Below are 25,721 nucleotides of genomic sequence, written 5' to 3' on the forward strand. Positions count from 1 at the left end.
CTAAAAGTCCCAATCCTTTCTCCTTACTCTTTTGTACCCTTGCGCCAGTATCTAACCATATGGTTCCACCCTTTCCCTTGTGCCAGCTTTTGCAGTAAGACAATTCGTCTTACTAGTCTGGCAGGAAACTAGTCAGGTTTTCTTCTGCTGTATTTTTCTGCCAGATTAGTAAAATTCATTGGCTTGCCAAGAGATCTGATGACAGCTTACTTTCCATACTGACAACTGTCTGAGAAAAGATCTCTGCAGACAAACCATAGACCATCTCTGAAACAAGCTTCCCAAGAGCCCATGAGCTCAATTTTGGGGAACAAATGCTAGAAATAAGTAGAGGCCAAACACTGGTCTGCAAAATCCTTGCTTTGAGAGTGCTATTTTCCCACTGGAATTTCCCTTGTGGAGTGAAGTCACTTATTTAGGGCAGTTGGATAATGGGAAAAAGGGGTCTCATTCATCTTGATTTGAAGGTCAGCCGTGAGGGACACCTGTTGTGTATTCCCTTAGTGCAGTTCTATGCTGCTTAGAGCCAAAGACTGTGGGTTCTATGACACTATTCATTAATTTAAAGAATATTTTCGGAGGGTCTTCACAGAAGAGGCTCTTCGCAATGTTGCCTGTCTTTCCTGTAGTCTGTTATAGTGCAAGACAACTAATTTTACAGTAGAGATTGCTTGGAGGAAGAACGAGTCCTTTCTACAGCTACCAAATTATTTCAAGATGACTAAGGACATTGAGTATATAGTTTGGGGGCTGGCAGTGGATACCTGTTCTTCAGTGGTGACAAGAATAAGAAGAGCAATGTATTTGCCCCAGGAAAACAACAACAACAACAACAAACCAACCAACCAAAAAACAACAACAAAAAAAACCCCCAAACAAACACAGCCAGATTTGTCAGATTTGTTTAATTATTTTGAAGGGAATAATGTATTTCATTTTATATTTGTCTTCTGACAGACACTCCCAGAGAACTGGGGTTCTCCCTCATGAGCTCAGTTTTCTGTCCTTAACACATATACATGAGGTCCTATCCCTTATTCTCTCCAGAGGGAAGAGCTCTGTTTCTGCATGATGCTGCGAGTTATCTGTACTGATCCATTTGAGGGTCCTCCTAGGTATGGGGCATCTCTGTCCTTAGACATGTGCATGAGAAATAATGCAGAAGGCACACTGTTTCAGACTATCCTCTTCAAGTGGTCTTCAGGCAAGCTGAATTTACTAGTGGGAGAAGACTGAGCCTGTAGGATGTCTCCTTGCTGCCCACTCCTGTGTTGGCACATGAACAAATACGCCTTATGAATAAGGAGCTCAGACCATGGCCCAAGTTTCCTCCTTTTGTTGAGAAGTGCTGGCAGTTACTGATACGAGTCAGACAGGGAATTTTGTGTAGGTCATGGGCATGCCAGACTCCTGGTGCACAGATGGTGGTGTGGAGATGGGACCAGCCTAGGAAAATCTTACTGAGTGAGGACTAGTGGACAAGTACTGTCCCTCAGGGTGTACCAATCTAGGTATGCTATGCTCGTGATGGTCTGAAGATGCTCCAAGAGCCTGAAGTGGAAATAGTCTGCTCTGTTGCGGTGACATAACCGAGACCCTTTTGAGGAATAAATCAACTGTGGAAATGGCCAAAGAGAATAAAAAGGACATTCATGAAACAAAAATTTTATGGCTTTGAAGGAAACCGTTTTGTAGAAACTTTCATATGAGACACCTTGTAATGCTCCACAGGTGGTGTGTACTGAGTAAAGATTGCCCAGTGGGGAAGTTTCAGGCGACCAAATTCCAGAGTTCCAGAATATTTCACCTGGCTGGTCACCAAACTGGCAGCCCATATTTTATTCCTGGGAAATGAGTTTTTGAACAAAACCAGTTATTTTGCCTTTTGTAAGAGGAAGAGACTTTCCTAAATGCTGAAAGTAGCATTCTGGTTACCTAGATCTGGTGGAATTGAGCTCCTTTAGAATGACACTAATAAAGAGGTTTTGTTTGAAGATGATGTCATGAGTACCTTGAACTTCTAATAAACACCTTGCCTCATGTTGTAGTTGTAATCCAAAAAGGTCACCATTTCTCATCAGAGTAAGGTTGCCTTTTTTTCTAATTTTAGGTGACATCAGCTTTTGGAACAGAACTAATTTATCCAGGAAAAAAAATTGATTTATTGTTTTACAGCAATACAGCTTGTATATTTTCTTTTGTTAATTTATCAGCAAAGTTCCCATTGTTTTTTTTACCGATGATAAATTTTTTTATGGAGTGCCGAGTCATAGTAATTTCCTTGTTCCAATTTCATTAACTTCCTGGTAGTATTGTCTTGAGCAACCAGATGCTGATGTGTAATCCAACTGTTTCCCTAGTATGTGGGAAGCAGTAAACTTTTTGTTTATCTTGTAAACAGTTCTGGCTATATATCTTTGGCTGTTTCTTTCCCATGGCCAGATTAAGATTGGCATAAACTGTATTCTCATTGGCACCATATAGTGCCTAGAAAAAGGGACAAAACATCCCAGACCTATGTCATTAGTCTGGTTCACAGAAGTTGAGTGGCTTTGTTTTGTTTTTAAATCTGTCTGGGTTATGTTATTTCTAGGTATAATCTATACACGAACAGTCTCTGAGAAGCTGGAACTTCACAGTTGATCATAGAATTAAGTATGTTTTTTTCTATAACCTCACATAAAATCTTCTGCAAAAGGGGAATATTAACATTTAAAACTGGTGGAAAAATATTAAGCAAGATAGAGCAGAGACATGTTTTCTTAATTCTCACAAAATATAGCAATTGCCAAGCCAAAAATAACAACTTAATAATTCTGAGTGCTGTCAGAAATAGGCATTTTGCATCTATTGCAAATATTTACTGTTAAGAAAGTGATTTTGCTAAGCATCAACATGTATTTGGATAGATGTATGGATTTTATATAAAATCTGTAAAATATTGTTTCGGATTAATACTTTTGCTTTTGAACATCTCTTTCAAAAAGTCTTGAAAGAGTTCGAAGTCCTGAATTACTGTTTTTATTGGTATAGCCAGTAATATCAGGGCCATAATCAATCACCTATGCATCATATTTGTAAATTGCTTGAATATTTTTGGATGAAATATCTTTGTTTTCCTTAAGATTAGTTCAAAATACAGCACCATCTGACATTCTGTCCAAGTTGTTCTGTCAAAGCTGGTTATTTTTGGCAACAGCAAACATGAGTAACTGAGCAGCTATTGCAATAAGATGTGTTTTTGTTTTCTAAGTGTTAAAAGAGTTATTTGAAAAAGGAGGGGGAAAAAGCAATGCATCATGCGTAGTTTGGAATTTCTTTGCTTTATGTACTTTGAGACATGTTTTGTGAAAGACTGTGCTGATAAAAATTTGACAGTGCTACAGTCATCAAGGTATCCTCACATGAGCATTCTTGAGTTACAATTTGAAATATTTATTTTTTAAATTTTCAGACTAGCTAATGATGATTTTTGGAAGTTAGATCAGAACAATTTTAATTTAAACTCCTGAATTATATTTGCAGGACCAGTCTTGGCTTGTTCTATGGTTGTTGAGTGTCCCTGTGCTGTATTTTAACTGGCTCAGAAATAGGCATTCTAATCTTTGCTTGCATGACCAGATTGAGATACATTGGCATTCAGGCTGATTTTTACAGAATATGGCACATTTATAGTGTTTCTTTTAGATGCAGCAAGATTATGAAGTTGGCTGCCACTATATATAACTATGTACGCAATATAAGCACTTGCAGGTCTAGAATCAGTACTGAGACATATATAAATTAGGCACTGAAACTCTTTCATTTTGGGTGGCCAGATATGTGGTGGGCCAGAATTTGACACCTAGTATTCCTATGCAATGTGCAGGGAGGTCCAAGTGACTTAGGAAGATAACTGTGCTCATGTAGGAAGATTTCCGTCACTGGCAGCTAGGAAATGGGAGCAGGTTTAACCCCAGCAGGCAACTAAGCAAAATTAACTCTGTCCCAGCTGAAACCGGGACACTTGGAGTGCACTTTGGAGCTTGGGAGTTCTCAATTTAGTTGCTTAGACATAGCCTCTGAGAGTCTGTGTGACTTTGCAGAGGGCTTCCTGAGCTATGAATTAGAAAATAGTGAGTAAAGTGATACATTTAAAAACTTTTCTCCTCTGTTGCCTGTTTCTGGCCTGTAGGTAGACACCTCTGTCAGCTTAGAGTCCAGAGGGCAGAAGCTACTGCTAAAAGGTGTTGTCCACATATGACTACTGGAAACAGCAGAAAAGAATTTACACCATATTTTCTTTAGTTTCTAGGTTTTTAATGACTTTATATATTGTAGCTAGTACTACAGGATTTCTTGAAGACTCCCTGAAGCAGGGACTGAGCAGCAGAACTCCCCAGTGCCACCCACCTGTTTTCACTACCAGAACACAGATCCATCCTTCTTGGGTCTCTTTCTGATACTCTGAAATTCTGGGGTTTTGCTGCAAAATAGGCTGAGAAGCTTAAGAATTTTCTCTTGCCAAGATAAGTTTAACTGTCCTGACAATTAGGTGGCAGCTCAATATGAAATTGCTATTTTGCATGGAGGCCTTTGCATTGGGCTCTATTTTGCTTTAGATGCCTGCATCCTGACTTGGACCTCACTCTTACTTTGGTTTACAAAGTGCATTAAATTTGCCTACAGAAATACTGGAGCTGGTTTCTCTGAAAGATAAGTTAGTCTGGCTGGAGTATCTCCATAACACAATGATAATAACTCTGCTAATTTGTATAGTTTATTTAAAGTTAACTGTCTTTAGGTGGAGTTGAGCCATAAAATGTAGAAGTTTTCTGCTCTATCCAGAAATTTTGAGGTTGGAAGCAACCGCATGTCTACTAGGACAACTAGAGCAATGCCAAAATGACTATTATTATGTAAGTTCAAAATTTATTACTTGCAAGGTAGTTATTAGTTTGGTTCATAAACTGTCTGCCAGAATGGGCATAGCCAATGGAAGTTTTTACTATTGTTTCTTTTTGTTCCAACACTGAATAATAACCAAAGACACTGGATTTAAAGTTTTAATAATACTTTGGTTTGAACTTTTCATTTAAAACATCTATTTATAGGTAACAAATGCTTCTGTGTCTCATAAAGGTAGCAGTCACGAACAACAGAGTTACATGAACTGATGTTTTTATTCAGCTCCAACTATTTTTATCAGTGTTGTTTATACAGGTATTTATACACTTATTTGCAGTGCATTTGATGAAAAATGTAAGGTATTGCTTAAAAGTAACAGAAATAGGGTGAAAATATTTTAATTCTGGTAGTAAACATTTTACTGGAAGTAAAGTACACGTTATTTGTATTAAAAATAATTACTACATTAGATGCTGATCTTTCAGGTTTAATGCTAGAAGGTAAAATTAGGACACTCATATACTGTAATTTCCACAAATTTGATTAGCATTGATTGAATCAGGCTGTGTTCTGATCAGATTAGCATTGCAGGTATTTTAAAAATTTCTAATGGTAAGAGCCACTTCGCATCTGTGATTTTTTTCCATTTTTAATAAATTTGTAGTATGAAAACAGTAACTGAAAAAGAATAACTACTTTATTAAAATCTTCATACAGCTACTGCTTAACAGTCCAGTCCTGTAGGAATGGATTTTAAAATGCATTTAAAGGTGCTCTACAAAATCGATCTGATTAAAGCAAGTGGACTTGCAAATCTGAGTGGTTTTTAAAATGTTTCTATGTACAAAACCTTCTGCCTATAGGAAAATTTTCGTACTGACTCTAAGAAATTATGGTTTCGACAAAAGAAACCATCTCCTACTTACCTTTTTGCTAAATACCTAAGTAGTGCTTGATTCAGGTATGTTAGTTTGCAAATGTTTACGTTAAATCTCTTTTTCCTCTCAATATCAAAATACTCTTGTACACATTGAGTTGTAGGTCTTTCTCTTGTTTGATGTGATGATGAAGTTTAGTGTCTCTTCCAATGGTTGTGGTGAGCACAGAGGGAAATAAGGTGGTTGGAACCTGGTCTTTGTGAGAAAACAAAGAGTGTGGGGAAGCTGGAAGGAAGCTGTATGCAATACTGCGTTGAATGGAAAGTTTTGAATACACACAATATAAAGGCTTTTTTTTCCCCCTTCTGTTGGCTGGTCATACCAGAAGATAATAAAAAAAATGAAGTTCACTGTAGCCACCTTGCATTTTCCTGTCAGGTTTTTTTTTTTTTTTTTTTTTTAATTAGAAAAAAAAAAAAGAAGTTTGCTACATAGAAAGATGCTTTGCAAACAAAGGGGGATCAGAGTAGAAGGTCATAATAGAATGAAAGAAAGGAACTCAGAAAATGTCCTTTGCTGAAGAGTGGTATTGTTAATTGCCTCTCCCACTAGAAAATTCTGGTGTCTGAGGAAAGCTGGAAGAGCTACAAGTAGTGTTTTAATCTGTCTTCAAGCAGTGGGTGCCAGCAAGGATAGAAGACAGCCAGCAGTACGTTTTTTGTTTTTAGACTTTCTTTTCTGACACCAGCTGGCACTGAAGCACTTGATGTGTTTAACAGACAGGAAGGGTAGCTATGAAATGGTTTAAAATAAGTTTGAGGAGTACTGAAATCTGTGGAAAAACTAAACATATGAAAGATGTTTCTATATTTGATAGGAACTGTAGATGAAAAGCCAAGCATTTGTGACTGTTTAGAGGTTGAACATCCTCAATTTTGAGAGGCTGAATCCCTGGTGATAGGCCAGATTTAACTGCAATCTGGAAGAAAAATCTCTAGAAAATGTGCTGTTGAGATATCCAGAATTAACCCTTGGCAAAGCAAGCACAGTTATATTCCTTGTTGGTTTGCAGACATGGTTATAACTTATAGCTGTGCTTTGCTTGGTTTTTGTTAATCCTTGATCTCTGCCATAATACGAATACAAAGTTCATTAATTACATTTGTGGGCAAGATTTATTTTGCTTTGTTTTGGTGCCTTCACATGGTGTGGTGGATCTGTGCAAATTCACACATAGAGAAGGACCACTTTTCTAAGATTTTTTTGGGCCTTGGATGCTTTGCTGTTACTCTATACTGTCTAGCCTTTCCATTCTGGAAAATTAGTATCAGAAGGTAGTTCTATAAATCTGAATAAAAATTGTCTCAAGTGGATAGCCCATCTTGGACGTATTCTAGTTTGGCTTTTAAATTTCATCTGGAGTTGAGGTTATTTGTGTCTCTAACACAGTTACCTGAAAATTTTTACCTATGTACATGTGCTAGATCTCTCAGCCGTTGATATGAGGGAAAACTCAGTTTTTCCACTGAGTGGTTTTTGTATGTACATTTGACTGCAAGCATGCAGGAGACTTATAAGAGTGAACTTTGAGATGTTTTGTTTGGCATTAGCATATAGCATGCATACATTTAAACCAAAGTTTATATTTGTGCCAAAATAAGATGTGCCCATTGTTCATACTCAAACTAGGCATTCACAAACTAGGAAGAGCTGAACAATTTTACAATTATGTAGAATAAACTATTCAAAAGTTAATAAGGGCAATTAAAATAGTAATCAGAATTTAATAGCATTAGTTTCCAAAAGGAAAAAATAATGGGTTATAGTAGTAAAAAATGCAGTTTTAAAGTGCTTATGTTGGTACTTTTTTTTTTTTTTTCTGATTCTTCTTATAAATGTAACCTGATTTAAGTTGCAGAAAAGACATTCAGATAAAAGGCATATTTAAGGAATAAGTTATTTCCCCCCATTACTTTCAGCTATTAAGTAATAGTAATATTTGGAAGAAATTCGGGACTCCCATAAACTGTGCCTGCAGAGCTGTAGATATCACTGATTTTGTGGGCTGGTAAGCATAGATGGTGAAAACCTGGCTAAGAATCTTCCTCACCCTATGGACCATTGTGATCTGCAAAACAACTGATAAATAGTAGAGATTTTTTATTTATTTATTTTATAGGCAGCCTTAACTAATGTAGCTTTTGAAGGCTTATTTTTTTTTTTCACATTAAGCATTGAGTGTTTTTCTGATGTTACTGCAGAATGGCTTGTAATGTGTGAGAAGGAAGACCTGATATTTCAACCTTTCTGCTTTAAATTCTTTTGCATGTTTACTTGCAGTGTTTTATAAGACTGCAGTCATCTTAGTCCTTTTTGGTGGTATCATTATGGTGTCCTGTAAGAATCTATAAATGGTTTAGGAAGAAGAATTTTGAAGAGAGAATATGTTTTAAGGGAGTTGAAACAATGGGTTCATTAATGGAGGGAAAGCAAGGAAATATGCTGGGCATAAAACCATGAAAATAGGAAACTTGGGAAATGGCATAAGGCATCCATATGAAGTTTTAAGAAATGGCATTTGGCACTCTAGTTTTCAGAACTTCAGATGAAACACTTACAAAAAGAGAAAATTATCACTTCTTGACAAGGAGGGGAATTTGAACTTTGAATTAACAGGGAACTAAAGGAGGATAATAGGTGTGAATTGAAACTAATTGGTGTTTCAGATCATTAAGCTACTTGAAAATAACATGTGTGGTGAGAACTGTAGAAGTTAAGTCTCTCTTAAATGCCTAATTAAGCACAGTTCTGTCCTGCACGGAAGACAAAAAAATGTTATGTCACTTGCTGCTTTGTACTCAACTGACTGATTTAAATGGGCAGTCAGTCAAAAGATTTAGCTTCTGTGTGGTAAAGTTCTGATGAGGCTGGTCTACTAGTCCAAGAAGGGGTGATGCCCTGAGGCATACAGCTATAGGCATAAATATGAGCACAGGTATAATAAAAGTTCTCCAGAAAGCATTGTATAAATCAGATCGAACAGGGGGTTGGCACAACTGATGAGCATTTCCAAGTGCCCGATTAAAGTGGGTGCAGAAGTCCCATAGCTGGCTGTCTAAATCAGCTCACAGCCTGTGGCCTGATCTAAGCACACACATAAGTGAGTTAGGATATGGCAAAGATATAAAAAATGAATTTTTCACTGGGGAAATTTCCATTAAAAAGCATGGAATAACTTCCCTTCTACTCCCTTGAAAAAGAACTGACAGTCCTTATGTAAAATAAATTGGACAATTTGACATGTAAGATCCTTTGCTTTCCAACAAACTATTGAGTTCACTGGCTGCAATCCAATGGAGAAAACAAAATGTGCAGAATAAACACTGTGTATAGCAGGTGGAGGTATTGCCTTATTATACACAAATGCTGTTTTGTGTTGTGTAACCTGGGGACAATTTATCAGACAATTTTGTACTTAGAAAAATCATGGCTTATGAAGAAAAGGAGAACCACGGATAATTAATTGTCTACATCTGAAAATACCACACTAGATCTGAAACACATGTCCTACCACATTGTCTTATGATTTCAAAAGCAGAGGAAGGAAGAAAGATTATTAAATTTAATTTTACTCTGTCATATCACTTTAAAACAGATGTTTAAACAAAAACGTACCCTTTCTTTCCAGAGCTTATTCTTAAATATTTTAGTACCACTGTTTTGTCACTAAAGATGAAACACACAAGCAGTGGCCCTTATTCATCATGCAACTAAGAAAGAACTATTGTAACTGTGTGCATGCAAACTTCAGTTGAACTGTAAAAATAAGGTAAACCAAAATTAAATAAAATGCAAAGAAAACAAAACTCCACTGTGAGAAGCATGGTCTTTAAGTATGTACATATATGTGCACAGGTGTGGCTGGTTGGCTCCAGGCAAAGCTGATACCTGAGACTTCCCATCCAGTAATTTTTAATCCTCAATTCCACACAATCAAGTGCTGGTGTTTTCAAGGGAATGTGGGTCAGCTGAGGTGTGAATTATACATTTAAGAAGACAGGAATCATCTGGTGTATTTTTTCAAGGCCGAAGCATACAGAATGATTTCTTAAGCAGTTTAGGCGGTTGTGAGCAAAGGGAAAATTATTAAAGTTTTCAGACTTCTGACATTTTGTACAAATGGGTCAGTTGTCTTCCCTTTCCTACAAAACTGAAAAGACAAAATTATGTGAATACTCAGATAGGAGTATGGAGTCCAACAGACTTGACTGGAGTACTAGAGCCTACGTTGCAGCATCACCAATAGATTACTGCAGTTCTGTGTTTCCAACTTTGAGATATAAAGGAAAAGGGAACAACTGGTTTCTCATGCAACATGTTTTGCTGATTTTGTCCAATTTCATAATTGTCAGCAATAGCACTTTTTCTTCCAAGTGATTTATAAATACTGACTAATTTGTTCTCACAATTGTCACAACAATCTGGATTTTACTCTCTCAGACTAAAAAATATCGCTGAAGACAAGGAAACAGAGTCAGTCAAATATTAATCAAAGGGTTCATTTCCTCTGTGAAGTCAGTCTCAAAATGGCATTCTATCTCATCTGGGCAGTCCTTATTTCCAGTGTAGGTCTAGTCACTAGGCGCTAGCTCATCTTCTGTGAAGCTGGTTTCTCTGGAACCTTATTGCCAGAGGAGAGAAAATTAAAAGATCAAAAAGAAAAAATGCAGCTGGTTTTGTAAGTTTACTTCAGCTTCATTCTTGTTCTTTGCAGTTAATGTTTTGCTCTGCATACATTCAGGTGGAAATGTTTATAGAAATCTATGGTTACCTTCTCAAGTGTGGCATGTGTGAGTGTTATTCAGAACTTTCCATTCAGGCAAGTGCAAAATAGCTGCTCTTTTGTTCTCTGTGGCACCCCAGAAATGAAAGATGACGGGAATGAATGAGACGACAGAGCCATGCTCAGCCCAAGCTCATCAGAAGGTCTGGCGAAAGTGTACAAGGTTGTATTCTCCTTCACAGCTGGAGAGACCTGGGAAACATTTCTGGAAGGCAGACATTTTCGCATTGCTCTCTGCTACAAGAGCATGTCTGTACCCTCACCTGCTCCTGTTACGGCTGGCTGTCACCTTTGAGCCCGCTGATTGGAGTGGGACTGCTCATGGTTTTTGCTTGGAGTGATGCTCTAAAACCTCATGGAAAAGTGGTGGAATGTGGTGTTGTTCCTCAAAGATCTTGCCCCTTGGCACCAGATCACCTTAATTCTATTTGGTTAGTAAAGTCTCTTGAAAGTGTAACACAGTGTATGATGACAACGATATTGAAAGTCTCAGAATGGTTTTTGCTTGGAGTGATGCTCTAAAACCTCATGGAAAAGTACTTTCTTTTCCTGCCCTGTGTGTGGTGAGAATTAACTCCATGAGCAGAGACTCAAACAAAAATAAGCATTTAAGAGCTTTTTTTCTTAGTAAATGTTTTCCAAAATGTGACATCTCCTGTGTGCATGTCTATGCGAATGCAATGGGATGTTTAGCAATCCAATTTCCATTTTGTGTTAATGCTCATTAAATAATTACAAGAGCTTTATTTTTTAAACATTTCCTTACATTCAGATATTAAATATTAGTGAGATTTTAGTCTGACAAAAGTGTAAGAGCAGTTCTACTTTAATTTTACTCCCACCTTGTGTTCACCTTGCAATTGCTATCATATAGGGAAGCCTGAAACGTTATTATTAGCTATAATTTGTGACAAGCTTATCTCTGAAGAACATTACATGAAGTCCAAAAATGCATCTTCCTATTGTCCACAGGACAAAGAGTCATACCCATTCACTGGGGCAGGAGACAGTGATGGCTATTAAATCACAATGTTTCAAGGTTTTATAAAACTACTGTGAAAGACTCGAAGCAGGTAAAATTTTTAATGTTTATGGAATTTGTTCAAGACTTCTTTGAAATTGAAGGTACAATTTAATCGATGGCATGTTAATAAAAATTAGCAGTTTTCAGCCCTTCTTCCTGAAAAATGAGGTATTCTTTAATAATTGACTGAATTCTCCAGCACCCGCCACCTCTGAGACATTGCAGGTTATTGTCAAAAGATGACCGGAATACTGAGCCACTAAATATTTCATCTTAATGATAATGTATGCTGCAAAAGGTTTGAACTTTATATCGAGCCTTGAATTGACTTTTGATAAAAGACATAGTGGATTCTCTCTTTTTTTTTTTTTGCACATTAACTTTGTGCCAGGAGCAGGGGTCAAAACTAGCATTTAAACTCAGACTTTTCTCTATTTATTGCTAGTAAAATGGGAATATCAGGGGATTTATTTATTTTTATTGTAATATTTAAAAGTCGTCTGGATCAAGTTCAACTAATTAGGTCTGTTTTTAAAGAGACAGATGGGATAAATGTCAAAAGTGTTGTGAGTCAGTTATTTAAGTGAAGTATGTCCTATTCCACAGAAGTCAAAAGTAATTTTACCATCTCTAACACGTTGAAAGTTTTGTGCTGTACTCAACCATGCACCCAGCTGTGTCCTACCCAGCTATGTGCATTTATTAGTCAGAGAATCAGCATTAAACACCGGTGACATGAGTCAAATGTCTATTGTAGTCATATGAGCTATAGTTCAAGAGAGTTTAAAACGTGTTTTATTTTCATGATTAACTACAGCACAAACCCAGTTATTTCCTGCATGTCTAGAGTTGTTTCTTCTTTTCTTTATTTTTTAAAGGAATTTCAGAAAAAAAAAAAGTTTTTGAAGCTTAATACAGGCAAGTGTCATCAAAGTTCTGTTTCAACAACTTATTACAGTCACAGTCCCGCTGTCCAAAACTGCTTCTGTATATGAAACAGCAATTAATTCAAGTACATTAAAAGAAAAAAATAAGTGAAGATGATCTTTATGGCTATAGGTATTTTCCCTGATATATTGCTTTTTACCCCTTTGTATTTATTGTATGTTTTTCACACTTACCACTCACACAGTTTTCTGTTTTGGAAGAATTTCCACGGAAATGACCATGATCTCTGCTGTTTATAAATAGAAGTATTTGCTCTTAAACATTGTTTAGGGAATTAGGCCCTGCATTTGCCCCACATAAGATGGATAATTATGACTGTTCTAAAAAATAACTTTCTTCAGGCATTTACCCAGTGACTGATTTGTAACTGAGCAGAAGAGAAAAATTATGTTGTTTTAATATGTTAATGCAGGCTCTGAGTGCCAATAATGATTTTTGCCTCCTTGAACTGGCTTTTTGAGAACTCCTCTTAAGACTGGGCCTGTTCAAAACAAAGAAATGAGTTCAGATTCTGGAAAAAATGGCAATTTAACTATTTGTATACTCTGTGTCATACCTACATCTTTTCAGAAACTAATATATGCTTTGCCGCTGCTTCTATCAGATACCCACATTGTTTTTGCACCAGCAAAATAAGATTAGATGCTTCTAGTGCATTTTCTGCCTCAACTACAGAGCTGTGGGCCATGGTGCAGTCATGCTCAAGCATCAATGAGAGCAAAGTGCATTCAACAGCTCATAGGCTTGAGCCTTGTGAAACAAATAAAATTTGGGCTTTAATCCCACCTTCATTAAAACTGACATCAAAGTTTTTGTTGTCTGTAGTGGTAGAGGATGATGCAGAGAGAGGAAGTTTGGGACTGAAGGATGATGCCAAAGCCTATGAGAGGTAAACAGGAAGTTTCAATCATGGAAAAAGAGGAGAAATGGAAAAAGAAAAAATCCTCTGAAAGCACAAAATGTTGTTTGCTTTGCAGTACTTAACTGACTAAAGCTTGGAAGTTACAAATTTACTTGATCAAGGCAGGAAAAAGAAGAATGGAGAGGATGTCAAAACACATAAGCTACAGCAGATCAGTGGATGTGCAGCTGCTGCAATTAAGCTCTTTAAAGGGCACGAAGTTGTAGAAGTTTGAAGTCAGAAATGTTTATTTTGCACAGTTGCTCATTGTGCTGGGTGGTGAACATGTATAGCACTATGCAAACAAATGCATTTTCTCAGGTGGTCCCAACCACTGACGTGAGTGCTGCGGGTGGTGAATTCCTTCATTGCCTGGGGTCTGCGTGAGCATGGACCGAGTGTCCTGTCTATTCTCTCAGCAGTGGAAGTGGAACGTTTCTTACTGTCACTAGCACAGTGACAGGGACTGAGTTCTTCATGTCCCTTAAGAAAAGACATTGCTTACCTCTCCTTTCTGTCTGTGCCATGTACTGTACCTTATTGCAGAGCAAAGTATGGTGCTGTAATAACATTCATCATAATGTATCAGTTTGGTATACACATATTACATTCAAATTACCTTAATAACTTCAATCAAGTATGTAATTAATGTAAAGCATTAAAGAATGCATTTAAAGCATTTCTGTATGTTTTTTGTTCAAGTGTAAGCAGCAGAGATAGAGGAGGAAGGCAGCATCAAGATTAAATTCAAAGCTTCACTAAATGAACAACTCTTGATCTTCCAAATATTCCTCAGATGTTTCATTATAACTGTTGACAGTAGTCTCGGTGCTTTTCTTGGGGTCATTTGTGAGTTTGAAAGCACAGCAATGAAGCATAAAGTATCAGGATGAAAAACAGAAGAGGAAAAAATTGTGACCCCTTCTTTCAGCCCTCTTGGCAAATACATATTTGCTGTTGGATTTACAGAAAGAAAAGTCTCTCATGAGAACTTTGTGCAAGGAAATGCACCATGTCTGTCACTAAAAGAAAAAAAAAAAACCATGTCATTGCTCCAAGTGGAATTGATTAAAACAATGAGGATTTCCTGGTGCCAAGAGTTGAAACAACTGTGTGAAAAGTAGTGAAGAGGTATTATGGTATTGTTGCAGCTTTCTCAGGAAAATTCCAAATAAACCGAAGGATTCCTGTCAATATTTGTACAAGGAAACATGCTGCTGCCTGATTCGGAGGCAGTTCACACACGTGTGCACACATACACCCCCTTGCATGCAAAATTCTTGAGAAACTTTATTACAATCACACACACACAAAAAGGACACACTCAGAGTTTGGTGCACTCTTTCTCATGCTAATATTTACAACATCGATCTCTTATTGTCGGTATTTGATCTACATTTCTCCCAGCTCCGGTCAATGGAAGGCACAGCTGCTGAAACCCCATATTGTGCAGGCAGTGTGCCTTTGTGTTCTGCAGCTGGGGAGTTCTCATGTCCACAATAGCAAGTCTGAGCACACTAAATTAGGAAAGATTATTGTTTCATTTAGTGACTACACAAGTTTCAAACAGCAAGTATATAGTTTGTTTCATGTTTTATTTGTTAGGGTCATTTTCACCAAAAGCAGAGCACATGGACACAAATATAGGGCAGCTGTACTTCCAGCCACCCCAGTAGGAAGAAAATTACAAACATTATTGAAATGAAATTGGATGGTTGGTTGCTTTCATGAGACACAGCCTCCCACCTGCCTTCTCCCAGCCATCCATTTGTGAAGACTTGCTGCAGGTTTTTTTGGTCTTTTTGCATGCAAGTTCTTTCCCGATAACGTGTTTATCCTACTGTACAATTCGTTTTAAGCAAAGTTGGTTTTACGGTGGAAGGGAAGACAAGTGAGTTCAATTTCTGAGCTCGGTTCTCCAAATGTTTCTTTCCTGGAATGGTCTATAGAAAAAAGAAGGCAGCAATTTTAGCTGGAAGCAAATATCACTTTGGAGCAACAAAAAAGGGAGGGGAAAAAAGGGAGAAAAATCTATTTAACACGTTAGGATATAATGGTATTCAAATAGTATATTTTTCTGCCATTTATTCAGTTGTGAAGGAACTCAGTGAATAATAATAGCTGCTGTCAAAGATATTTTTATTTAAGAGGGTCTTTATGTAAAATTATTTTTTTTATCAGAAGTGATTTTTCTTCAGGAGAAGTCTGCCATCTCCTAGCAACCGATATGGCTATCTTTTTTAACAGACGCTGCAATAACAATGGGTGCCTAACCTTTATGTGGAAGCATTTGCACATGTACAATCAGAACGCTTATGAATTCAAACTGAGTTGTTAAAGTGCTCCAAGGGAGACACTGGGTACCACTTTATCTACGATGCATCTCATCTACCCAAGATTTCCTAATGGCAGCCATTTTAGCTGTAGCTGGGTGCCTCCCAATGAGCTCCAAAACTAAATCTGCAAATAAGCCCACACCATAACTTCCCTCTCCTCTCATGGCAAGTGAGGGGGACTCATTTCACTGTTCACGTTTTATTTCCTTCTCTCTCTTTCTGATTGTTTCACTCCATTTGCAGAGCTGTAGCATCACTTAAACTTGCTAGGTAAAGAATTCTTTTAATTTAGAAGTGTAAACAATAGAGCACACAGACCCATATCTGCAAATGGATAATTAATTTTAAAGGTACATCACTATAAATTGAGTATCTCTTACTAAGAGTACTCAGTTTCACACTCTCCACTTGGCTGCCCTTGGGCCATGCAGATTCAGCAGATTTGGACAAGGAGAAAATCTGGCTAACTGTAGCATGCCCATGCTCGTTTCAGTGATTCACATCTGCATGCCTGAAGTTCGGTCTGGATCATGAACGCCACCTAACACCAGGAATGAGCTCCGTGAAAAAAAAAAGAGCAGCCATGCACAAAAGTGCATGTGGCACTCCAGGGAACGTGAGATCTAGCTTCCAGGAGCTCAGAGCTCTCCAGGATGTCTCAGCTACTGCCCAAAGGCTGTTTTGTAAAATGTTTCAGTAAGGAGCCTTCCAAATTTCTGCTGCTTTGCAGGAATGTAAATAACTGTTGGCTTGGAAAGAGGGAGCAGCAGACTGAATGAATATTTGTGATGTACCTAATATGTGGCCTCTGTTCCTGCTCCTAGAGCTGTTAATATCTTCATAATATCTTGAACCATCCTTGAACAAAATACAGGAATGGTGTCAGCAGCAAGTGTCTTGCTGGTGATAGGAACAAGTGAAACAAAAAGCCATGTCATTCCCATCAACAGCATGACCAAACCAGTAATTTCTTATCTGTATACCACAAGGAGTAACCCAGATCCAAATAAAAGAAAATTAGGAACAATTACAAGTAAATAAAATAAAACTTGAAAGCTCTGTCAATTAATTGTAGCTAAACACTGAACTCTGACCCCCAAGCTCAATTCCCTGTTTAGCAAATTCATAGGAAGCTATGACAAATCCCCAGGTGTGATGAGTAATAGACCTTTAATTAAGCTTCAGCATCCTTCTCTGATTCCAGTTTCTCCTCCTCCGTTCTGCGATCAATTCCATTCAAACTGATGCTTCAGATTCAGGCTGAAAATACGTACTATTTTTTTTTTTTTTCCAGATTTGTGGTTGGCCCAAAATTTGATCAAAAACAAAACCATCATATATATGCATTTTTGGTCAAAATGTTTGAAAGCTGGGGAAGAAAATGGCAATCATTCACTGTGGAAGAGAATTTGCTTTCTTATATTACTAACATTCTGGTTTTTTATCTCAAAACTGAAATTTTTACAATTAATCTACTTTGTTTTCCCTTTGTATTTTCTCTAATTTTCAGCCAACTGTAAATTCTTTTTGTATGTATTTGAATATTCTTTGTTTAGTGATTCAGCATTTTTCAGATCCTTTTTTCCAAGCAACCTTCTAGATCCTTCCATTAAGTCACAATATAGAGCTTCTGTTTCTCATTTTTTATATCTATCTGCAGATATTTCCATGTTGATTTAGTGTGGTCTCTGCTTTTGCTACAACATTTAATGTTTTCTGTTATTGGTGCTCTCTCCTTAATTTCTGCTGTGTCCTGGTTTTGTTAAAAACAAGTTTCTCTTTTAGTGAATTTGCCTGTCAGCTAAAGCTTTCATATTAGCTGCATTTTCCTGGAAAGACAGATAGATGTTTTGGTAGACATAGCAATGGAATGCGAGGTCATTGATAAGGATGGATGCACATCTCGCAAGAGGGGCAAAGAGAAATAGGTGACCAAAAACTGACCAACTGAACTATTCCATCCCATTCACGTCATACTTCGCATGAAAGTGGGAGATCATGAGGATCTCGTCCCTTTTCCTTATGGCCGACATTAGGAGAGGACCTACTAGTCATCCCTGCGAACTGAGTCCTAGTGACAGACTGAATCCGGTGCTGGTTGGCTGCAGAGTCCAGTCCAGGACTTCGGGTGCTGGCCCTTCATTCTACCGGAGCAGTTGCTGGGACTTTCAAGATTTGTTTTGTATATTTTGTATTATTTTCTCTTTTTTATTGGTAGCATTAATAAAAGATTTTTAATTTTTTCCAACTCTCTTCTCTCTGTCCTTCTTTCCCTCCCGATCGCCTGTCCTGAGTGGGAAGGGGGGAGAGGGAGAGGCTGAAGGGGGAAAGCAGGGGGAGAGGAGGTTAACAATACATCTGTCATGGTTTTATTGTCACCCCACAATCAAAACCTCGACATGCTGATAAATCAGACTCTTTTGTTTGTTTATCTACAACTTCGGTATCACAATTTAGATGTTTCCCTCTAACTTTACGTATATATATATCTTTCATCATATACAGATAGCTTTTGTCAGTGAGGCCAGGCGCAAGGTCATTGGACTGCTTTGAGGATGTAACAATACCCATAGATTTTGGACCCAGCAGTGCTTACTTTTAAAATACATCTTAACTTCAGAAGTTTTTACATAAATTCTTGATGAAAAATGTGTATTCCAGAAAAAAAAAACACACAACAACAAAACAAAAACACAAAAAAACCCCCAAAACAAAACAAAACAAAAAACACAACAAAAGAAAACAAACAAACAAAAACAACCGAAAAACCCCAAACAACTGCAAAATCTTGATGTCAGGGAAGTAGATAGTAGCCAGAGTTCCTTGAGAATCTTATGCATGTCATTTGAGTGCTTAACCACAAATCTTTAATTTAGTTCTACTAAGAGATTTCATTAATTTTAGATGAATTTCGTTCTCTACATGAGTTATAGAATAATAAAACTAGTGAATAATTTGCAGTGGATAATTTACTTCTAAAGTGCATTTTACAAATTTACCCTCTTTTTGTGTTTGTGGAATACCAACCAGTGCTGAGAGGCTTCTGTTTTGTAAGGATGTGAGATAAGAAAGGATGTCCTGGGTGATGGGGAGCAGCTACGACCTCCTGGGTAACAGCTTTCTGCTATTGCTGGCAACCATGTCATATAATTCCTTTTAGAACCTTATCCAGTTTGATCTTAAAAGTAGTTAAGCTGCTATCTTACTTCTCTGGCAATTAGAAACCTTCTTCTAATTTTCCAGTCTTACCCAAGACTCTTTTTTTTTTTATCATTCTTGGATGAACTTTGATGTTTTCAGCTTTACTAGCTCTTTGCCTTCTCTAGTGTATACTTGTTTCTCAGCATCTGGTTTGCTAAATTAAGCAAGCCTCTTCTAAATTTTTTTTTTTTTTTCTATTCCCTGGACCATCCTAAGAACGTTTTTCCCTTCATCTATTCAGATTTCTTTCTTTTATTATAATTTGACTTAATTCAGCTGTCTTTCCTAACTTCAGAGACCAATCATGAACAGTTGGTAAGTATTTAATAATCAACATTCAGTGTTGATTGGTCTCAACTATTTGTTTTATTCATAATCTTTCTCTAAGCCTTTCCTTTTATTGTAGCTTACCTGAAATCTATTGATTCAGTGGGCTGAATCCAACTCATAAAAAAAGTGTAGAAAATGTCCCATTGTTTAATACTTGCAGAATTACCAGATGAGTAAAATTAGGTAATTTTAGCACCATTTCAAGATTTTTTTTTTTTTTGGGTCATACACATCTTTCCTAGGGTTATTACTCTAGAAATCAGTCTGGTTTGTTACAAATTTATGATGAGTAATGATTCAAAATATATACAATCTACCTTTCTATGTCTAGCCTGTTCTGCATCTGTTAAACCTCATTTCAATCCTTCTGCATGTTCTTGTTGTGTGCTATAGAACTGCTAGACAACAATGGCTGAATTAATTTTTCCTGACTGATTTCAATAGTATTTTGTTTTTAGTTGTAAAATTAACTTCTTTGCCCTGTTACTTGCATGTGTAGCTAGTCTATAATTAGCTGTTCCTTTTCAGACATCCCAAGTGTCTCTACTTGATTTTGAGTGCAGCACCTTGCAATAAATTAGGAAAGAGCTGCGAAGAGGAAATGTGATTTCTAGTGGTGAGCTTGTCATTAGTAGATCACAGACCAAGGTATGGTTTGCATTTGGCGTATAGGTCCACAGGGCAGGAGAAGGTTGTGGTGCTGAGCTGCAAACATATGAAATAAAGACCTAACTAAGAAGGAAAATGAGGCAGACAGCAGTTTTGTGTGGTTCTCTTGCTGTACAATAATTCTTGGATCTCTGACTTGTTACTGATGTTGTCCTTGATCTTTCCCTAGCTGCTTGCTAGAGTTGCTTGCCAAACCAAGTTAGATTTTATGTATTTTATCAAAAAGGCAAAGGTGAGAAAATAATTAGCTCAGTTTTTCCTGTGTAATCCAACAAACAAGGTACCACTTATTACTTGTGATGAAGAAAGCTTTTGATGAAGGGAAGATGCAATTTTAAGATAACTATTGTGCCAGTAAATGCTGAAGGTCAGACTCTGCAGGTGAGAAAATGGTACCCTTTTCCCATCTGAAAGCAGAGTGAGAGCTGATCCTCCTTTTCTGGCTTGGGAAACGTTGCTGCACTGGAGCTGCTTTCATCCTTGGCTGATGTACTGAGGGCTCCCCCTCCTGTTTCACTCTACATCTAAGTGCTTGAAGATCTCATGCCTCTAAATCACAAATTTCGGTCATCTTCCATTTTTTCTGCAGTATGACATACGAGTGCAGAGAACACTTTTCAGTGCCAGTTAAGTACTTTTACACAATGTACTTAATTTGTTAGCCTAACCTAAGAGGATGGGGAGGAGGGGATACTGCCCAAGACTTTCAGGTACTTTTCCACATCGCAACCACAATTTTCTCACGTTTGACTTTGGGCTTACAGCATTAATATTCCTTTTTCTGTTTCTAACTGTAAGATGAGGGCCATAACATTTTCTCCTGCAGGGAATTTCACAAAAAGTTGGGAATTTTACTTTAAAAATTTCCCATTAATTTTTAGATTTAAAAATATATTCCTTGGACAACCAGATTTAAGAAATTTCACCAGCTCAGATTCAAGTAGGAGCAACATGGAACCCTGTTGAAAAGCAATTACAGAACACTGAGGAGGAGCAAACTGTGACTGTGACGGATAAGGATAGCAGAAGAGGTTAGATCCATGCTATTGGAAGTTTTCTGTTGTTACCCTGTCCTCAGTACAGAAACTGAATGACATCTTCTTAGATCCAGGTGATGACATAGAATGACACACATTTTGTGGAAAACTACTCAATTTTGAAAACAAAGGAAACAAATTAAATGGAACCACAGCCATCAAAGGCAGAGAGAAATTCTTTGCTGAATACTTTATTTAAAGAAAGAATAATAACGTTTTTCACAAGACCTGATATTGACATCATATAGGCTCCTAATTCAGAATGCGGAGAACCATGGATGGTGATGTATGTCCTCTGTAATCACTTGATTTCACTGGATGCCTCACAGCTAAGGAACAACTTCAAGGACCCCAAAAGTTTGCTAAAGGAGAAGAAATCCTAGCAATCATATCAGTAATTTTTCATTTCCTTCATGCAAAAGAGGATAGAGGACAGAAGATTCTGGAAATAACCTGCTGGTCAAGTGAAGTGATAGAAGAAACAGACAAACCTTTGTGGAACATTGTTCACTTTTGTGTGAGAAATGAGTGTTCCACAGTTTGAATGTCAAAAGAAGGAAAATCAGGATTAAACGTCTGTAAAAATATGTAACACTCACTTGTGGTGGTAAGACAACGTAATAATTTACAAAAATTCAAAGTGCTTTGTCCAATGGAGAAGAATATTGCATCTCTTTCTGACAGACAGAATGAAACAGATCAGAAGAAGAAAAAAAAACCTAGTGGCTACAGAGGTATGACTGCTCATGACAGCTTTATTTATACAGACAGAATAAAGCTCTGGCCACTAGTTAATGCAACATTTAGACATTGTCCTTTAAAGCTAAAATTAAGGTTGTTATAAAAAAATTCTCTACCATTTGGTATGACATTTCACCATTTCTCCTTTCTCACCTTTTGTATTTTGCTTTCTTGTGTTCCTTTACCTTTTCCTTTTTTTCACAAAGCTCCCTATTCTGCCTGCTTTTCACTGCTTTCCTGCTCCTCTACATTGTCCTTCCAGGTTTGTCTTCTGAATCAAATACTTCTATTCTGTTTTTCTCCCAGTAAACACATTTGTTGAAAGAAAATGGAATTGAGACAGGAGGGAGAAGTCTACAGTCACAAAACCTTGTCTCTATCTGTAAGGTACTGAAGAAAGTGCATGAGAATGATTTTCCAATAAATATAACTAGGGTTAATGATGTTTTGGATTGTCTGATGTTTTATTTCACAAGTGTCCTTGTAATCTCTTTTTCCCTGATGAAGTTATTCTGGAAAATTACTCAATTAGTTCTTCATTGTGAGTGAGAAGATAAGCTTTTTTTGCATGCTTTTTTTTTTTTTTTTTCTCTCAGTGAACTTATGTGGAAGATAAGGAAATCTTGAAACAGAGAATCATTACTTATGTTTGAGGATTTTAGATATAGATATAAATTTTAAAGAAACTTGTATTAATGAAGTGTAGATCCCATCTGAGGGGTGCCTTTCCCTAATCTTTTTGCTTATATGGATTCATGTAGAGCAAAGAAGGAGTCAAGAGTTTTGTTGCATTACAAGCCATTCTGCAGTAACATCAGAAAAACACTTAATGCTTAATGTGAAAAAAGAAATAAGCCTTCAAAACCTACAAAACTGCCCAGTAGTAGATTTGTCTACTTCCCAGTGATGACTTCGGCAACCAGATCTTGCACTAGGGGTGAAATAATTGATAGTACAAGTGACACCAGAGTTAAATGCCTCTGTCAGCTTTTCCAACAGAATAAATATTATGGTGAGGGTTTAAATCTGTGCAATTTCTAAACTGGCAGACTATTAAAAACTTACTTTTTAAATTTTTTTTTTAATTTTTCAAACAGTCTCTGCTTTTCCTGTTTACCTCTGCTGAACTGTCCTTCACAGCCTTGTAAGAGAGGGAGGCAACCTTTGCAAAGTTGTGGGAATGGGCATAGTTTTGGTGACATGAGAACTCAGCAAATCGTATTCTGAGAGCTGAGATCGGGCGCCTGTGAACAAGCCTCGATGTCTGGAAGGAAGCAGGGCCTCAGGAAGGATATGGCGAGGCTGGGGCTTGCAAAGCACATTGTGTCTAGAACTGCAGTTGAGAGGTTTCATTGCTTTAAGATTGTGTTTCGGTTTTGTCTGCAGAAAGAAAGATTTTACTTTTTTTTTTTTTTGCTTTAGGACTGATACTTCAGGCTTAATAGTCCATGTGTGTTTCTGGCTCCTTCATTGCTGTGAAGTAAATAAGATCTGAAGATGCCAGTGCATCCCAGGTGCTGGGGACCTTGAAGTCTCAGACTCTCAAGATTGAAGGGTCTGCTTTAAAACAACCCTATTGAAGGATAATTTCACTAGTGAGTCGCACAGAAGAAAGGTGTTCATAACCTCTGAATTGCCTGGTTTTAGATGTGTTTCCCAGAGGAAGTGCTAGTACATTAACTATTACTCTCCTCTTACATCGTTCACCTTTTTCCTACAAGTCCAGCCTGCCCACAGGCACCACCGGCTCACACAAAAAAAAGAGTGTTTCTGGAGCCCACTGCTGCAAGATTGCATAATCACTCATGCAGTTTAGTCAGTGGGGACAGGAGAAGGAGGCTCCTTCACTGCTGTTGTGTGTGGCATATGCAGAGGAGTTATGGCTAAATAGCAGCAGTAGCCAGTGAAGCATTTGCATTTGGCTGGCCACTCAAATGGATGAAATGAAGGATATTTTTTCTACTTCTTCGTTAACGTAAGCAATTATGTCTTGTCTCTGCTGGTTGCTATGTACAGGTAGAAAACTGCTATATTCAGGGCAGAAAACTGTGAGAAGAGAGTAAGGGACTGCATGAAACAGAGGGAGAAATATACTGGAAGGTGGCTTTGCGAGGATGAAAAAGAGGAAAGGGAAAGAGTGAGATCATTACCATGGAGATTAAAGACCTCTTCCTATCAGCCAGGATTAGGACTCTAGTGGGAATGTTCTTATGTGTTGCTATTAATTTGCTTATTTTTTTGGTTGCACAATAATTGTCCATGCTATTGGATACAGACTAGGAAATACACTTCTATGGTTTATAAAAGCCGTAATACAGGTGATGTTACAATGACAGTTCTTTTTAACTTTGCGGTTTCTCATTTAAGGCAAATGACTAGAGACATTGACCCTGGGTCTGCTGACCCTGACTCCTGTTTTCTGACTGCATGTTTATTGATAGGAGCTCCAGTATGAGGGACCAGCCCCAGCTCTGTTTCACAGGGTATGATAGCCATACATACTGACCTAATAATTTCCTTTAGCAATAGTGTCATTTACTTCCTATGAACTTGAAATTTGTAATATAGTTTTGCATACATTTGGCAATAATTTATTGCAATTAGTCACTCTAAAAGTGCATTTAGTTACTTTAAAAGTATGTGAAGTCACTTTCTGCAGTCTCAAACCTATACAGATGAGCAGAACAATCTCTGTGTGTTACTCGAGCTGCAATTCTTCACATCAAGAGTAATGAATGACAGTATTAAGGCAGTTCAGTTAATATTTGACTACTGTCTATGCTTTTTTTCCATAACTACTTTTCTTGTCACATGCTGTTGTAAATCTGGGTAGCCATATATACTCTTGTAAAAATAAATGCAACACTTTAAAATCTCCAAGCATCTAAAATAGAAAATGTTAAGAACTTGCTGTGTATTCCATTTTACTTTCCTGATACAATTCCCGGTAAAAGAAAAAAGTTGAACAGCTTTATTAATAAATTGCATGGTACTCCTCTGTTACAGGAACAATATATTCTTAAGCACTCCATGCATCTGAAATTTGTCTTGATGTGGCCCATTTATTTTAATTTGTGTCTGTCAGTGGAAAAAAAGAAGTAATTAAACTTGTGACTAGCATGGAGAAACGTTTTACATCCTAACACTGTAGCTTGATACCCAGTAGTTTCTTTATATTTCTTCCAGTTGTCAGATCAAAGTCTCTCAAGTACTATAACTCAGCCATGCTTTGATTAATTACTTCACACAATGAATTTGCAAATTATATTTCTGAAGTGATTTATGTACATTTTAACTTCAGTCACACCCCCCCTCCCCTCCATTTTGTTGTTTGGATTTTTTTGGTTTTGTTTTATTTTGTTTGCCTTTTTTTTTTTCTTATTCCAATCTTTACTCACTAATGTAGTCAGCCCACACCTTGGAAAATATTTTTGAAAAATAACTGATGCTATTTTATGCTTAACAAATTGGTATAAACAGAAGTTTCCAGTAAATAATGAAATCTTACCTGAACTGTGCAATTAAACAGAACTGTAAGAATCACTTAGATTGCAGTCACTCACCAGCACTCCTAGCGAGGTCTTGAGCCTCAATGCTTTGTACAAACACATGAAGTCCCTCCCTAAAAGTTCCCAGCTGCAGGTTTTTTCTAGGCTGAGGTTTTGTTCAAGATAGGACTACTGGAATAGCTGAGCTAAGGCAACCTTTAAAATACATGTTCAAACCAAACATTTGGTTACTGTAGTTAGGCATTGGTAAATAGTATTCAGGGAAGTAATAACTTGCCTGTACCAGCGATGTGCTTGCCTGGGCAAAGTTTAATATTTACATTTGTGGTTTCATTGTACAATCTCATGTGGCATACTTCTGTTCATGTGCAATCCATTTGCATTACGTACTGGTATCTGATGTCTGTTTAGTGATAT

General features: G+C 37.3%; 1 long non-coding RNA gene across 2 annotated transcripts; it reads right to left on the reverse strand.

Annotated features, from left to right (window-relative positions):
• Nucleotides 1-15,089: 15,089 nt before the first annotated feature.
• On the reverse strand, nt 15,090-25,471 carry LOC139826991 (uncharacterized). Of its 2 annotated transcripts, none has more exons than XR_011737160.1 (3): nt 25,359-25,471; nt 16,612-16,675; nt 15,090-15,424 (listed from the first exon to the last, which is right to left on the reverse strand). It is a non-coding gene; the product is annotated as an uncharacterized lncRNA (long non-coding RNA). The 2 variants fall into 2 exon arrangements; XR_011737161.1 differs by having other exon boundaries at nt 25,304-25,471.
• Between the last annotated feature and the right edge of the window lie 250 nt (nt 25,472-25,721).

The sequence above is a fragment of the Patagioenas fasciata genome, chromosome 1 (assembly GCF_037038585.1).
Source record: "Patagioenas fasciata isolate bPatFas1 chromosome 1, bPatFas1.hap1, whole genome shotgun sequence".
NCBI lineage: Eukaryota > Metazoa > Chordata > Aves > Columbiformes > Columbidae > Patagioenas > Patagioenas fasciata.